Below are 16,584 nucleotides of genomic sequence, written 5' to 3'. Positions count from 1 at the left end.
TGTTGTGCTTTATGGCAGTGTGTATTATCCTGCTGAATGAGACCACAGCCATCAGGGAGTACTGTTTCCATGAAAGGGTGTAAATGGTCTACAACCTACTAAGGTAGGTGGTGTCAAAGTAACATCCACATGGATCCCCAAGGTTTACCAAAAGAGCATTGTCCAAATAATCACAGTGCCTCAGCTGTGTGATTGCCTGCCTTGCCTGGTTCCCCAGGTAAGTAATACACACACACACACACACACACACACACACACACACACACACACACACACACACACACACACACACACACATCCAAGTGATGTAAAGTTTAATGTGATTTATCAAATCAGGCCATCTTATTTCATTGCTCCGTGGTCCAGTTCTGATGCCCATAGTTGGCGCTTTCCATGGTGTACAGGCTCCAGCATGACTAATCTTTGGCTATGCAGCCCCATACGCAACAAACTTTGTGTTCTAACACCTTTCTATCAGAACCACCATTAACCTTTTCAGCAATTTGAGCTACAGTAAATCTTCTGTTGCCCACATGGTCCAGCCTTCACTCCCCGTGTGCGTCAGTCAGCCTTGGCCACCTATGACTGTGTTGTTGGTTCACCACTGTTCCTTCCTTGAACCACTTTTGATAGATAATGACCGCAGACCAAGAACGGCCCAGAAAAGCTACCGTTTTGGAGACCCAAACCCTCAAACTTGCTCAAATCCCCATGCTTGCCTATTTTTTCTGCTTCTAACATCAACTTTGAGGACAAAATGTTCACTTGCTCCCTAATATATCTCACCCACTAACAGGTGGCATGATGAAGTGACAATCAGTGTTATTCACATTTGTTCAAATAAGCAGCAAACAGGAAAGTAGATTTTACAAAAGAGTAGAAAAAGTGAAGTTTCTGTGATAATAGAGTCTTATTCCTCCAGAGTTGAGCAAAAGAATAATCTGCATCTGCAATTTCAAAATTGTATTCATGAGATTTTTCCCCCTCGACTCATTCTACCATGTTGGGGGAACTTGATGCCTCTGGATGCAGTTAGTCTTTCCTCTCAGGATCTACAGCTGTCGTGGTTGTTTCAGCCAGGCTACCTTTCCCCCTCTCTCTCCAAATTTCGTAGTAGATATTTAGCCTCAGCTCTTGCTTAGATTTTGCAGTTAAATAAGTGATTCATATGAACTGATTCCTATGATTTGATGGCATAATCTGGTTGAGATAAAGTTTTGCCTCCGCCTAAATAAATATTCAGTTTGCACTTAATGGCTAAATTTTGGATGCTGACATTTAAGATTCCTTGTTTAATGGTCAAAGTTACGATTTTTGTATAAATATTACATATTCATACATATATATTTAAAGTTCCAACAGCTTGCAATGGCCCAAAAAAGTAACAGATCTCTGAGGCCGATTTTCCTGGCCACTAAAGTAAAACCTGCATTGCACAGATCATTATGGATTAAACAGGTGTCTGTGCATTAACAGGTGTGTCTGGTAACTGTAGCTGACTAGTGGGACTACTCTGTAAATGGCGTGGCACTTACCATATTTTTCGGACCATAAGGCACATTAAGCAAAACATAACAGTCAGATAAGTCAAATTTTACTCAACTCATTCTTCTTGCTTCCTCGACTTCCCTACCATTCATTCATTAATGTTGAATTCTCTCACAGCTGCTCTATTCCCGTGTTGTTGCAGTATATTAATGACTAATCTCGTATCGGTCTCAGTTGTTCTCCTGACTGGAGTTTGGTCCGTTTACAGCATCCTGCCATGCGATCGCATTTGTCACCAACCATCGGGAATCCTCACGTTAACTTTTATTAAGTGGAAAAAAGTTAGCGTTCATCCTCCAGCTTCACTGTGTTTATGTTATGCTAATATAGTTGTGTTGCTAGCGATCATGTAGCACATTATTATATACCAGCTAGCCCAACTTCAGTAACCCTACAAACCCGATAAAGATGCAACGCTGCTCATTTTATTAAAGATGAAAGAATTAGTCAGTTTTTAACTCTCAGTGATGCCACTGGGAGCAGAAGGCAATCGTGGCTCAAGAGTTGGGCGTTCGCCTTGTAATTGGAAGGTTGCCAGTTCGAGCCCCGGCTCCGACAGTCTCGGTCGTTGTGTCCTTGGGCGAGACACTTCACCTGTTGCCTACTGGTGGTGGTCAGAGGGCCCGGTGGTGCCAGTGTCTGGCAGCCTCGCCTCTGTCAGTGCGCCCCAGGGTGGCTGTGGCTACAATGTAGCTTGCCATCACCAGTGTGTGAATGTGTGCGTGAATGGGTGGGTGACTGGATGTGTAAAGTGCTTTGGGGTCCTTAGGGACTAGTAAAGCGCTATACAAATACAGGCCACTTACCATTTACCACTGTGGTGGGGCGTGGTCTGCGGTGCCGTGCGGACGCACCTGCACGGCATCCGCAATCACCCCCGCCGTGTTAAAACACAGGGACTCAGGGGTTGGTGGTGTGTGGTGTGAGGTGCTGTGAATAAATGTATGAGAACGATGCTCCGTGGTCCTGCCGTGCCTTATTCACGCCACAACCACGTCTGAATTTGGGAACTGATGCGGACAGAGTTTTGGACCCAGATTACTCCGCGAGGCTCCTGACTATGGCAGCCGTAATGCTCCGACAAACTTACCAAAGTAGATTTTTGAGCATATAAAAATAAAATTGGTTCAAGCTCAGTAAGCACAACCAGAATTCATACATAAGGCGCACCAGATTATAAGGCACACTGTCGATTTTTGAGATTTGAGGATTTTAAGTGTGCCTTATGGTGCGGAAATTATGGTACGTAATGCTCTACTACTCTATTTGAGTGCTTTCTTACTACAAGGCTGATACACCCATTCACAGGCACATTCATATTAAGGCCTTTTTCTATGCCAAAGCACTTTTTAACCTAATATTGACACAATCACACTTCAGTGTGATTGTGCAGATCTGTGGAAACTCAGGGTTCAGCATCAAGGATACGCTGGAATGACACAGACATGCAGATGGAACCGCCGACCTTCCAATCAGCAGATGACCTGCTGGATAGTCTATCCTGATAGTGGATCAGAATTATTACTTGCATGTAGGTAGTCAGAGTATAACTGGTTACTGGTGACTCCTACCAGGGTAATACTCTTCAGGGGCACAGAGAGCAGGTGCAGAACCTCCTCCCTCTAACAGTTCAAAATCCAGCCAGTGTGATTTAGTTTTTTCTTTTAAATTAGTTACCTGTCATAATATCAAACTGATTCCAAGACGTCACCGTACCAGTCAAGGTTTAGCTGATAAGCATCACCCAAGGATGCATGTCAATTTGAGTTCAATCTTTGCTTTTTTCCCTATTTCTTCTTTTGTATTTGAGGCAATTTACCTAAATGGCAGACCATTCTTTGCCTCACAGTAACTGCTGCCTGCAGTTTTATCATATCCGTATTTGTGCAAGGGAAACAATTACTTTATTTTTAAATGTAAGAAACCATAAAAAAATAAAACAATCTGGGACAATGAAAAGAAAAAAATGTTTTTAAATATACACTTAAAGTAGAACAATAAAGGAGTTCAGTTGAGGCTGCAATCTGAAGTTGCATTCAGAACACAAAAGTAGCACACAGGGACGGCAATTCATCGAGCCTCGGGATCTGCTATTTATTTTTTATGTTCTGAGGGAAATACTGTACAGTGCCTCAGCCATTCATACCTCAAACAGAGCAGCCTTGATGCTGAATCGAGGCAACAAGGAGACGGAACAGAAAAGGTCGACTTCTGAGGAGGTGACAGGCTGAAGGCACCTTGACAATGGGGAAAAATCAGAGCATTCGAAATTTGTCTCTCATACGTACAGCACATGTACAGGATCGGCACACGCAGAGCTAAACGAACGTGGTGACGTATCAAATCGGACACGGGGGAATTAAAAAAAAGACACAAAGACACACCCACTGTCATTCGAGTAAAAGATAATACCCTGTCTGTTCTTTGTATTTGGGCCACTTACATAACTAACTGTCATGAATTATGTAATGATCTCCATTATTAATTTTTAAATGCATCCCGCTTTGAAGCATCTATAATTGGGCATTTATATGTTTTGTGCCTTGTCTCTGCGGTATGGGCGCTCTCTGACGTGAGTTCAGTGGCAGCGAAACAAAAGCCTCAAAAGTGGAGAGCGCACACTTCGCCTCATTGCTATGTGGCTCAAGAGTACAGGCTGGATCTCTCCGATTAAAACTAAAGCAAGAAGAGGTTTCATCCTGTCACAGGGAATAAAAATGTGACACGCTGCTTTCTCTCTTTTTCTTCTCTCCCTCCCCTCCTGCTCACGGAAAGTTTCACAGAAAAATCTCGCAGACTGAGGGGTGTTGACTCTGTGACAGCTGTCACAAAGCATTGTCAGCTGTTGTTAAGCCATGTGTATTTTGATAGCGCTACACTGAAGGCTTCAGCGTCTTGGAGCAGGTGTGCTAATTTACACAACAGTGAGGTTTACTCAGTAATGCCGCGCCGATGCTATAGCTGCTGTGCTTTGACACCACGTCACCACCAAATTAGCCCGCCCGTCTCGGAACGTTCCCTCCATAAAACTGAAACTTTGAGGCAACGAAAGCATTTGCAAGGCCATCATCATAACACTAAAGCTTTTAATTAACGCCACTTTCTTTATTAAACGAATGCAGTGAGCTGCAGTGATTCACAATCAGCACTGCTCATATTTAGAGCAGAGAAGTCTCTATTGGAGTATCATGGTTAGAGCAGCATTCATGCATAATGTTAAAAGGAAGAAAAAATCTAAACAAAACAAAGAGAGACTATTGTTAACGAGCCCCTTGGTTATTAAAAAAAGCTAAATAAAGGTAAAGTAGCTCGCTGATACCGAGGCTGCCTGTATGAAAAGATTTGCAAAAACCAAACAAAACACATAAATGACACATGGGACTCAAACACATGACACTTCATAATCCCTAACTAGGGATGGGTATCGTTTAGGTTTTATCCGATACCGGTGCCAAACCGGTACTTTTGAAACGGTGCCGGTGCTTAAACGGTGCTCAAACCGTTGTTTAAAGAATGGAGAACACAAAATTGGTCCAAAAACCTCTCATGTTCAGCTGTTTTTTTGTAAAAAGATAACAATGTTAGCCTTTTCTGCAGCTATAGGGGATATATGGTATCACTCTTGGCTGGAAGCAGTGCTTAAACAATGGAAAAAACACAAATTTTGTCTAAAAACCTCTCATGTTTAACTGTTTTCCACTTTTTCTTTGGTCATTTTAACTTTTTTGGCCAGGGTGAAGGGAGTATCTGCCATCAAACAAGAAGACAGCCGCATGTAGCTATGACTGTGTTTGCTAGTTCACCTTACATGCATTAATGTAATAACGTGGTTAGCTTACTCAACGTAAATTACACACAAACAACATTAAGCTACTCAAGCAGAGAAGAACGGCTGCTGCTGCCATCATCATCCGTCATCATTTCTGCTACACTGGCAGGGCTAGGGGCCAGGACTCTACTCTTCGGGTTCTTGGGAAATGTTGCTAACTCCGGGTCCGATACAGGCAGCACACCCGCACTCGGTGTAAGGTCTTGCCGCAAGCTATCAAATATGGTGCATTTCTCAGCTTTTAACAAAATGCTATACGTCGCTAGGTGTTTCATCAGATTCGAGGTGTTACCTCCTTTGCACAGAATCACAGTATCACCTTAAAGCACTTGTTGCAGGTTGCTGAGTTTGCATCTTTTGCTGTGAAGTAAAGCCAGACTTTTGACCGCTTCGCCTTGGGCATTTTTAATCTGTAGCTCTGCTCTAAAAGAACGTACGTACCTGGGCCCGCCTACTATCCTTGGAAACGTAAAATGATTGGCTAGAATCTAAAGTGTGTGACGTCTCAGGAAAAGAAATGCACTGAAATAAAGCACCGAAATGCGCGCTGCTTTTCGGTCTGGTTACTACCGTTTATGTCAGAACCGGTGCCATTACCGGTACCCATCCCTATCCCTAACCTTGTTCCAAACCTTTGTAAGTGGAAATAAACTCAATCCCTTAAAATGGAAAATAAATGGAATAAAATTGCACTTTTTCTGTGGTGACAAATATTTGCTAAGATTTTACTGATCTCAGTTTCCTCTAAGAGTCAATAGCCTAAAGTTGCAAACAATCAGGTAGTTTTCAAAAAATAAAAACCAACCTTTTGACTATGGGGAGTTAAGACCATGCATTATACCATCTAGTCTCATAGTACACCATGACATCACTGTTTTCCACATGGGGATCATGAAAGTTTGATCAGCGTTGGCACAAAGAGAGCCTAAATACATTTTTCATTATCATTCACCATCCATCATTCATGGTAATCAGCTGCAGTCAGGAGTCTTAAAATCCACATGTGCACATATACGAAGTGGAATCTGTTGGTCCTGGCCGGCCACCCGCCCTTCCAGGAGACGCGCTGTTAATGCTCAGTGATTAACCGTTCTCCCCAAAGTGCCGTCTGCGTTTAAGTAACTGTAGCAACATTTAAAAGGAGGAAGCCAGGCTTTCTCCCCACGCAGACTGACAATGAGGGAAGACTCCATCATCATACCATTGATCAGAAATGTGCCCGGTATTGTGAGATGCCCTTAGGCCTAATTAAATATTAAACCTCTTATTGGCTTCCACAAAGGTATTTGTAAATACATTTCATGCCAGGGAAAGCATCAAAGATTCCAAAATCCCCCTCCTGACACAAAGTTGCGGTTATTGCTGCTCAACCCCGCCCCCCCGCTCCACCCAAACCATTTAGGCGCATTTAGAATGATGAAAGAGGAAGGAAATTGCTGCCGATGGCTTCCAGGGGAATGGATAGTATATACGTCTCAGTCTATCTGTGAGAAATTATATGTTCCTGACTTCTACGAGGTTATAAAATGAAGCCGTAAAACACTGCTATGTATAGGGTTGTATCCTAGTTTACAGTTACTGTAATTCTGATTAACAGATAAAAAGAAGAAGAAAAAAAAGAAGAAGTCGGTTGGAGCTCGAAAGCAGACGCTGCTGGTTCGGTTGGTTGCTGCACGGAGCTGAATAACACACATGGTTTTACTGCCCCATGCCTGAAAGTAATCACAGCGGGGCAGGACGGGTGGACGCTGACTTGCAGGAGCACAGTCAGTCAGTCATAAACAACAGGTGACAGTACATTCGGCATGTCTGTCCTGACAAAGCGCTTTAATTGAGTGCCTTGCCTGACTCGAGCAGATAAATCAGGATATCCATCATCAACAGAACGGCACGCTATTAAGTCATAACCCCAGCCAAAATAAATGGAGGGAAGCGTGGTATAAAACATATATTGGCCTTCACTTGCTCGGTATATCCATAATTCACAGGCATAAATTATACTGCCTCAGCCTCACTGCTGAGTATAGCTGTCCCTCCTTGTTTGCTGGAAGGGGAGGGCGAGGGTGGGGGGGGTGAACTGAGTCAGCCGGAGCACTGTCAGAAGACACAGTGTTTAGTTCTCAGCGGCAAACAGTAGATGGAGCCCCTGGCATTGGCTTCACCTACAGCAGAAACATTACATCAGTGATTTATTCCCCCCTGCACCCCCTCCCAGCTCCGTATTATCATCATTACACGCCATTTATGTCATTAAGGTTTTGGTGTGTGCGCTGTCTCAACAAGAGAGGTGCACAGAGCACAACACGAGTTTACTTTAACAAAAAACACACAAAAAGCTAAAAAGATCTCTGCAGCAACACATTAGCTGTAGCTGGTCGCGTGCCAATTTGCCGTATTTGTCATCCCGAATTTATGCTCCGTTTTTCCATCATACACCCTCGGGTTAGCTAGTTTCAACTTTTGACCGCTGTCCCTCTTTGTGGTCTGCGTCTGGGGCTTTTTGTTGTCATGATTTTATTCCTTGCTTCTTTTGACATATTATATAATTTCCCTTTTTTCTCCCCACTGGTGCTCATGCTTTTTTGGCACAAATAATCAGGGTGGATATTTGCTCTGAAAGACTGCATATTGAATTAATATGCAGGATACTCCTGTTACATCAGCGAGTTAACAAAGTTGTGAATACTCATTCATCCTAATGCGATACCCTGTCTCACTCTGAATTTAATCACACGCCGGTTAGGAGTTTGAGTGTTTTTCCATGAGGCGTCTGTGTGTCAGATGGGGCGCTCGTCTTTTTTTAAGTTGTAACATATACCTCGCCGTAAAGAGAGGAATGCGGCCTTAATAGTGAACGAACATTGGTGCCTTGATGGTTGTTTGCCGGAGGAACACAATGGGAGATGAGCACGAGAGATGACATTTAGGAAAAAAGAAAAAGAAAAGGGAAGTAGTAGAAGAAAAGCTTCTGGGCACCGAGGCATGGACGCCACTTCTCAGTGCTGATTACTGCCACAGCTGAGGAAACCTGTGGGTGTAAAGGCAAACCGATGACATTTTGAGCTTTCTTTAACAAACTCTGGATAGAGTGGGCTTGCAGCTTGTACTATACTTGGGAAACGTTGCCTGGCAAACAACAATCGAACAACCGGTGCTGCTACCTCTGCATGTGACTCTGTTCCATATGCACATACACCTCTGCACAAACTCCCGAACTCTTTGTCCTCCCGTAGAAAAAGCGTATTCACTGTCACAGCCAGACAGATCTGCACACACACACAGACACACACATGCATGCATAGCACAGCAGTAGAGCCAGGCCAGATTGCTGTGGCTGAAGATATGTGGTGGAATCATCAATCATAAGAGCCTCCCTCTGGTCAAATCAAGTTTGTCCTGGTGTGAACAGAACGCGATGCCAGCCGAGCAAAGACAGGCCCTCACTGGCTGGCGGGTGCGCGGGCACGCCGGGGCCTTTCACGACATCTGGGGGCATATCAGTCTGGTGGCAGATGGATGGACGGCCGATGATTAGCGCCTCCTTAGGCCAACTGGGATGCAGCTTCCACTGGTGACAGATTCTCCTGTTCTTCAGTCCACCCTACAGCGAAATGAAAAAACAGCTGGAGGGATGGGGAGCTCTGTACGACCAGCATCTGTTCTCCAGAAAGTACAACTCTAAAGGAAGGCTTTAGAGTTTTTTGACTCAGCGATCTTGGTACCTGACGATTAAGGCCGTGAAAAATGTTGCCCATTCAAAGTTGGAGGCAGAATCGTGTATATAGACCTTGAAGTGAGCCATTAAGCATTATCAGGTCCAGGTTAAATCAGTGAAAATATGAGCCTCCAATCGCCTGTTCGGCAAATTCAATCTGCCGCTGCATTCACACGAGCCTTGAGCAACAAAGCTGTTCGCACTTCTGCTCATAAAAATAAAAACCAGTGTAGCTCATGCACGGTGTAAACTGCTGCTTTACACGGGAGCTGCAGAGATTCTGAAATACCCCATGCTGTGCCCAAGTTACCAATTCCTCTCTGCATTCTGCTATTTGTCAAGGTCAACTATTTCATCGGAACTGAACGGAAATCTGGGCTATAACCATGTTTGAGCAGCAGGATTCAGGGAAATGAGAAAGCTGAAGTGCAGCTCACGAGTGTAATTGGTCTCCTGGCATCTCCACACATAGCCTGATTAACATGCCTTTGAAGCATTCCAGGCACATTTACAGACAGAACAAAGACACAGTAGATAATAATGATCAGAAATGTTAGAATTTCTACCGGTTATTGACGGACAAGGTGTTCGAACGTCTCGGACATCCACCTTTGATGTGAATTGATAGATACGCTCCGTTTCCCTTTAAGGTGCAGTTATCTTCAAAAAGCCAGACAGGATTAAAAAGAAAATGGGGCTGAGCGAGAGGAACATTAATATTAAGGTTCTGTCAGGGCAGGACAGACACCCTTCAGTCATTGCCTTAGCTTGAAACAATCAGGAACTGGCTGAATTCTTTGAAAACGCACTAATGAGAACTGATTGATACTAGACCCATAGTTATACTTGGGTATGATATACTTGATCATTTATTAATTTTCTTTACCAGTGAATTCATGTAAGGATCACTGGAGGCAATATGACAGTATCCACTAAGAGACAATGAAAGAAAGTATTCCTAACAGAAGTACGGCGGCTTTGATCGTTTATTCCAGCGCTTAAAGTGACCCGTGTCTTCAAGTTTTTCATTGCTAGGTTAAGGTCATTTGTTGAAGTGATGAAGTGGCAGAAGTTTCTTTTTCTCCCCCCCCCAGCGCTATACTGTCCTTTGTGAGAACCTGGTTAAAAGTACTATACAGGCCAGTGGATTCCAGTCAGATAATATGACCATGAACGCAGTCCTTTTAAATACTATAAAGCAGCTGCACAAAATTTCTAATTGGAAAAAATAATATGGTTCCAGTGTGGTACAGCATTGGTAGTGCTTTAGTGCTAAACTGAGCTTTAATTTCATGTTGTAACTGTTTGCTGCAAATTTGAGGGAAAGACTTAAATAAAAGAAAACAAAAATTCAGTTTCTTCCACTTCTCCAATTTAGGGTTGGAGAAGTGATCTATCTACCTACCTACCTACCTACCTTCCTTCCTTCCTTCTGTGCAAAGTGTCTGAACAGAGAGCATGAGACAAATAAGGATAAATTAAAAAGTGAATCAAGCTACTATAATACATGCCAGGAATCAAAAATATTAAGCAGAAAATTTGCATAATAGGTCCATAACATTTTGTGGGATGATTTGATGTGGATTTAGTAACACGTGCCAGCAGAAACTAGAGGAGCATCTCACCATGTAATATTTATAAAGGATACAGATCTGCAAAAAATCAAAGTCATGTATGAGCCCCCCCCACCACCTTTTTTTCCCAAGAATGCATTCAATCAGAAAAGGCTGGAGAGGATGAATGCTCGCTTTAGCTTCACAAGGTCACACAGCTACACACTTTTGCACTTAAAGGTGCCTGATTCAACCACCGAGGGCTCTGATGTTGGACACTGCGCAGTTCCACTGGAGCAGCTGGCTCAGTTCAATGAGTTCTGCTCGATGGCATTTTTACGTTCGCTATTGAAGGGTAGTAGTGTCTGCCATTGATTTCCTCCATTCACAGGTCCAGAAATACCACACCAACGAGCAGTGTTTAAGCTATTATTTTTCAGATTGATTCATGAAAGAATGACAAAAGGTCACTGTGTGTTTCTTTATGATAGTTCCAAATTCACTTTAGCTTTCTCTCTACCTTTTCTTTCGTGTATTGTCTGTCTTGTTTCAACAGTCTTTGTACTAAATGTCATCTTACACCTTGGGTGGCAGATGCCCTGCACAACGTGGAAATTAATCAGAGCAACAGCAATTATCTGATCTTAGGCCTGGTTATAATTTAGCTTTTAAATGACATCAAGTATAGTTAGTGAATTCGGCTGCATAGAGAAAATACTCCCTAAAAGACAATAATCACAAACCCAATCAGCGTGACATTAACATCCAACAAGCCGTTATCACAAACACATTTGGTCATAAAATAGTATTTGTAATAAACAGTGTGGGAAGTTTTTTGTGCTTGCGAAATAATTTTTTTTTCACCTGCAGGATGTGCTGCAGTGCGTGCCCAAATAAGATATTCATGTTCGTGCACATATTTGATTCCAAAACAAGACTCGAACACGCAAATTAGTTTCAAGGCTGCATTTTCCATTTGAGAAAACTGCAGTTGCATGACACAACTTTGCTATTAAAGCATTGCTTCTAAACAGGCAAGCAAATTGAGGAGAGACAGAACAGAAGAGCCACAAAGGTGGTTTCGTATCCATCGTGTCGCATTATTTTTAAAAAAAGAGATGCTAAAAGCAAACTCAGCTGGATTCCAGCCAAATATACTTCGGCATTTTCCATGCGTGGTCAAACTATGCAGCTCTCCTTAATGCACCATTGATGTAATACCCATGTTTTTATGGCAGCACATGTACATAGCAACATCAGGAGGAAGGAGCACAGGAAGACCTACTGAGGGCTTAGAGAGGAGCTGGAGACGATTTGGAAGGTGGAGGCAACAGATTCAAGGACTGTGTCAAAGGTCTGTACTAAAGTTTGGACCCAAATGCAAACAAAAAAGTCTGTTTTTTCAAAAGTAAAAATTTATTAAACTCGATGGCCTGAATGAACAGAGCGTCCTTTCAGTGGAGATAGTCCACCTAAAGAGAGGGAAAGGCAGATTAATTCAGGCCATATGAACACAAAGTAGGAGTAGGTATTTTCGGATGTGTGAGTTAAATTGAATCGCTTACTTTGAGGAGCAAAAGTCAGTGGTTTAAGGGGGGGAAGCAGCTAGTGAGTATCTGAAAGCGGAGTACTGGAAGTGAAAAATGTCCATCCTTTCCCTTTTGCCAGAGTACCGAGGAGTGGTGTGAGCAGGAGGACAGGCAGGTAAGTGCCCAGGGTCAGGAAACCAGGTAAACGACAGGTGAATAGTGGGTACTGATCCAGGAATGTGAATTACTGGAGACTGAAGGAAGCCTAGTGTTATCTTAAGGTGGAGAGTTGAAGTATGAGCTAGTCCTATGTACTGGTTAGCGATTGCTGCTAATGCGAGGCAAAAGCGGGAAACCTGGAACTCCCTTAGTCCAAGGAAGGAACTTGGACTAAGGGATTGGGAAATAGACCACAAAACCATAACAACCATGATGAGTGCTATCTGAGATCTCTGTCCAGGAGAGTGCAATCCTAGGACAGGAACCTAAGCTCCATATGTATGTATTTATATAGGTTTATGTATAAAACGCTGGTCTTCCTATTTGTATATGTATAAGTGACATCATATTTTCGCTATCTGAACACTCCACAGGTGGAGCTTTGTTACATAATCACGGAAAATTACTGTGGAGTTTTAAAGTCGTTACTTTCTTTCCAAAAACACTTTGAATCAGATCAAGGCAGAAAATGAGGTTAACTCCTCTTTGAGCACCATCCAGTTTAAGCCAGATCTGTTTTCATCCAAACTCTCTCAGTATATATATCCTTGGGAGTAGAAGTGCTCCTCTTCTTTTGCATGCATATTCAAATAGAGAGGAAAAGAAAGAGGGTAAACAATTAAAGAGACACTGTGCATACTTCTGAATCTGGAGCACTACTCTGTTGAAAGAAGGGAATTAATGTAATACCTTATCACACCCTGCTGTAGTACTCTACCGTCGCACAGAAAGTGCTAAACTGCAGATGAACGCATGTTGGAATCTGCATAGTGCAAAGCATGTTTAAAGAATCCTATGTCCTTCACCCTTCTGGGACACAACATTATGCTAACAGGATGTCTAATCACAATTACGTCAGAACTAATGAACCTGTTATTTCATCGCGGCGTCACAGCGAGTGCTTCCTCTTGTATTGCTTTCATATTGCTTCCAATATTTTTCTAAATTAAAGTGTGGCTAAGCTGATTATGTCATGACGAACTGTCGCTCCTGGCTGCAGGTCATTAGCTTCACTGTCTAGGAGGTCACATGTGGGGTGTTTAAATTTTTTGTTGTTCAGAGTTCAATAGATGATTTAATTTGTTGCCTTGGAGAAAGAGTTAATTAGATAATGTCATCACCACAGTGCGATCCGCTGGGCAAATTAAACTGAAATAATATGCACAAAAAAAAATATCTTCTGATGCACTTAGCAGTCTTAAACTTAAATTCAGGTTTTTATATTACTGTAAAATGTATAGACTCTCCAGACATTTTATTAGATACACCTTGCTAGCACCAGATTAGATCATTTTTGAGCTTCTCAACTTCCTTAAATCTTCCTGGTACAAATTCTGGAAACATTCAAAAGACAATTTGGTCCACGTTGACGCGACAGCATCATGCAGTTGTTACAAATTTATCTGCTGCACATCCATTATGCAAATTTCCTGTTCCACCACATCCCAAAGGTGCTCTATTGTGTTGACTTTCAACTGTCGAGGTCGTTTAAGTACAGAGATCTCATTGTCATGTTTGCAAAGCCAGTTTGAGATGATTTAAGCTTTGTGACACGACACATCATGCATGTAAGCACATCATGCATGTAGCCATAAATGGACGCACATCATCAGCAACAATACTCAGGTAGGCCGTAGCACTGAAGTGATGCACAGCTGGTACTAAGTGGATTCAAGTGTGCAAAGAAGATATCTCCTACACCATTATACCACCTCCACCAGACTGAACCATTTATACAAAGCAGGAAGTATCCATGCTTTCATGTTGCTTCCACTAAATTCTGACCTCACCGCCCAAATATCACAGCAGAAATCCCAGCAGCAGAAATGGAGGCTCGTCAGATCAGGGAACTCTTTCCAATCTCAATTTCCACAAAACAGCTTCCACAAAATCTCAATTTTGTGGAAGCTGTTTAAATTGTAGCTTTATTTTCATGTTCTTAGCTAATAAGAGTGTCCCATGGTGTAGTCTTACCTTCACTCCCCATTCTAATGCTTAATTTAAACTTCTCTCTTGATCATGTCTAAATACCGAAATGCATTGAATTACTGTTTTATGATTGGTCAATTAGATATATGCGTTGAACAGGTGAGTGTATATAGGTAACATTTGCATTGTGTATTGATTTGAACCCATTACTAATCTCGCTAGAGCCTTAATTTCCCTGACATTACTAGTTATTCTTTTTCTCAGCGGGGTGACAGCCAATCATAATTAACATCTTAACTGAGCATTACATACTTAATAACAGCTTTGATTATCACCACCTGCGTGACCTATGTTGAATCAGCAGGTAGGAAGAAGTACAATAACAAATCTGTCAAGATGAAGGGAAGAATAGGGCAATTAAGAGCTAGTGAATATGGAGGATTAAACTCTATCTATCTATCTATCTATCTATCTATCTATCTATCTATCTATCTATCTATCTATCAGTTGGAGCAGTTGCTATAAATACGCAGTTAAATTCTGCCTGTTGAATGTGTGTTTTTGTATAACGCAGTACTCTGTTCCACAGCCTGTTTGATGGCCGTATGGGTACACAGAGAGGGAGTTCTGTTTCTGCTTCACCCAAAATGTGTCCAAAAAGAGAAGAAGAAGAAGAAAAAAGAGAGAAGTGAGTGAATCATCACATTCTGCTTCTTTGCTGGTCCAAATGAAGGCAACGCTTTTGAAGTCACTTATGAGTTTGTAATTCCCAAACTGAGGACAGTTTGAGCCGATTTTTTAACTGTTCAAACAGCAGTCTGAACAACTGACATGAAGAGAGAGCAAATACCAGCAAACCACATATGAAAAAGGAAGCCCCAACAGCTATTGATGTCTTTGAACAAATTCTTAAAAGAAAAAAAACTATAATTTTTTGAGCACAGCTGGCCCGAATATATCTGAGCAGCAGTCCAGTTGCAGTGTTACTACCTGGACGTGTCGGTGTAATTTCCAGGTGAGAGAAACCTCACCATACGAATGGACAAACCTTTGGGCGGCCTTGTGACTTTCCCGTATCTTCTTCAATATTTGACGAGGTCAACATTTTCTTTTTGTTTCACGGTCAATAAGGCATCGAAATATCAGACAACATTTTACTCCAACGTCGTCTATCTAACGCAGTTTCCGTCTCGAGGCGCTGTCAGTTCTTGGGGAGCTTTTATGCTACAGATCAAAGCATTGCAAAGCTTCTGTTTTTACCTGACTGCATACAAGATCAAGGCATATAATGAGGCAGCCTGAAAGGTGATAGTTCAGAAGATGAAAGTATTGGCTGCTTTGGGTATGTCAAAGAGATGCATACCATTCTGAAATGTTACCGCCGCATTCTTCCGTTGCTATAATGATCACGATTATGATTAATTGCATAATATGCACTTGATCTCTGCTCACCTTCATTACATTATCTAATACCTACATATGCCACCTTATGTGGGATATTTTCAGTGTGTGTGTTCCTAATATGCTGCATATAAAAGGATTTTTTAGCTTGTTAGGTGATATCATCATCTTTAAATAGTCGTCAGTGCACGATTATAGCTATCGGCTCTCTGAAAGGTTGTGTTGAAGGTGTGTAGGTGGGGATGTTCTTGCCATGTATGGAGTCAAAAAGTTTCCAGTACTGAGAAGAAAAAGAAGAAGAAGAAATAATTGAATATTGCAAAATTTTACTTTTAATAGTTTTTTTCCTTTTTGTTTTCAGACTATTTCCCCCTCAAAAGCTTAATTATTTAATTGAAGCTTTTTTAAAAATGTATTTTTTGCTTTGTTTACAAGGTCATTTTACCTACATGCTTGTGTTAAAAAAAGTTATGAAAAATTAGGAAAAATTAGCATTGAATTTTTCATATTTGGCAAGCAGTTGCATTTACCAACTGGACTGCCAGAGTTTAAACATGCAGTGGCCTCAACCTTTTGATGAAGGCATTGCATACGTTATCTCTGAGTGGAGGCAATCTGTCTACAATCGCAGTCAAATTTAGACTGACTGTAGTCTCAAACATACCTGCAAAACGTTGCGAATACCTGCCGTAGTCTGCACCAAAGAGTGCACTTGTCTCTTTGCAATAGGGGACTCAGCTCAGCTGGTTTTCAGCTTGTTGTACTCTTGTTATATCTCTACATAAAAGCAAGGTTGATTTTGCAGTTACACTGCTGTCCTGCAGTAACCATGTCACTATTTCGGAGGAATTTCTGAATTCC

General features: G+C 42.0%; 1 long non-coding RNA gene across 1 annotated transcript; it reads left to right on the top strand.

The window, feature by feature from the left end:
• Positions 1-2,670: 2,670 nt before the first annotated feature.
• Positions 2,671-15,007, top strand: LOC146521803 (uncharacterized). The gene is made up of 3 exons (XR_014872582.1): positions 2,671-11,999; positions 12,314-12,349; positions 14,912-15,007. It is a non-coding gene; the product is annotated as an uncharacterized LOC146521803 (long non-coding RNA).
• Positions 15,008-16,584: the final 1,577 nt, after the last annotated feature.

This window comes from Neolamprologus multifasciatus, chromosome 3 (assembly GCF_963576455.1).
Source record: "Neolamprologus multifasciatus chromosome 3, fNeoMul1.2, whole genome shotgun sequence".
Lineage (NCBI taxonomy): Eukaryota > Metazoa > Chordata > Actinopteri > Cichliformes > Cichlidae > Neolamprologus > Neolamprologus multifasciatus.
The sequence above is the reverse complement of the archived record's forward strand: the minus strand, read 5'-3'. Positions and strand labels throughout refer to the sequence as shown.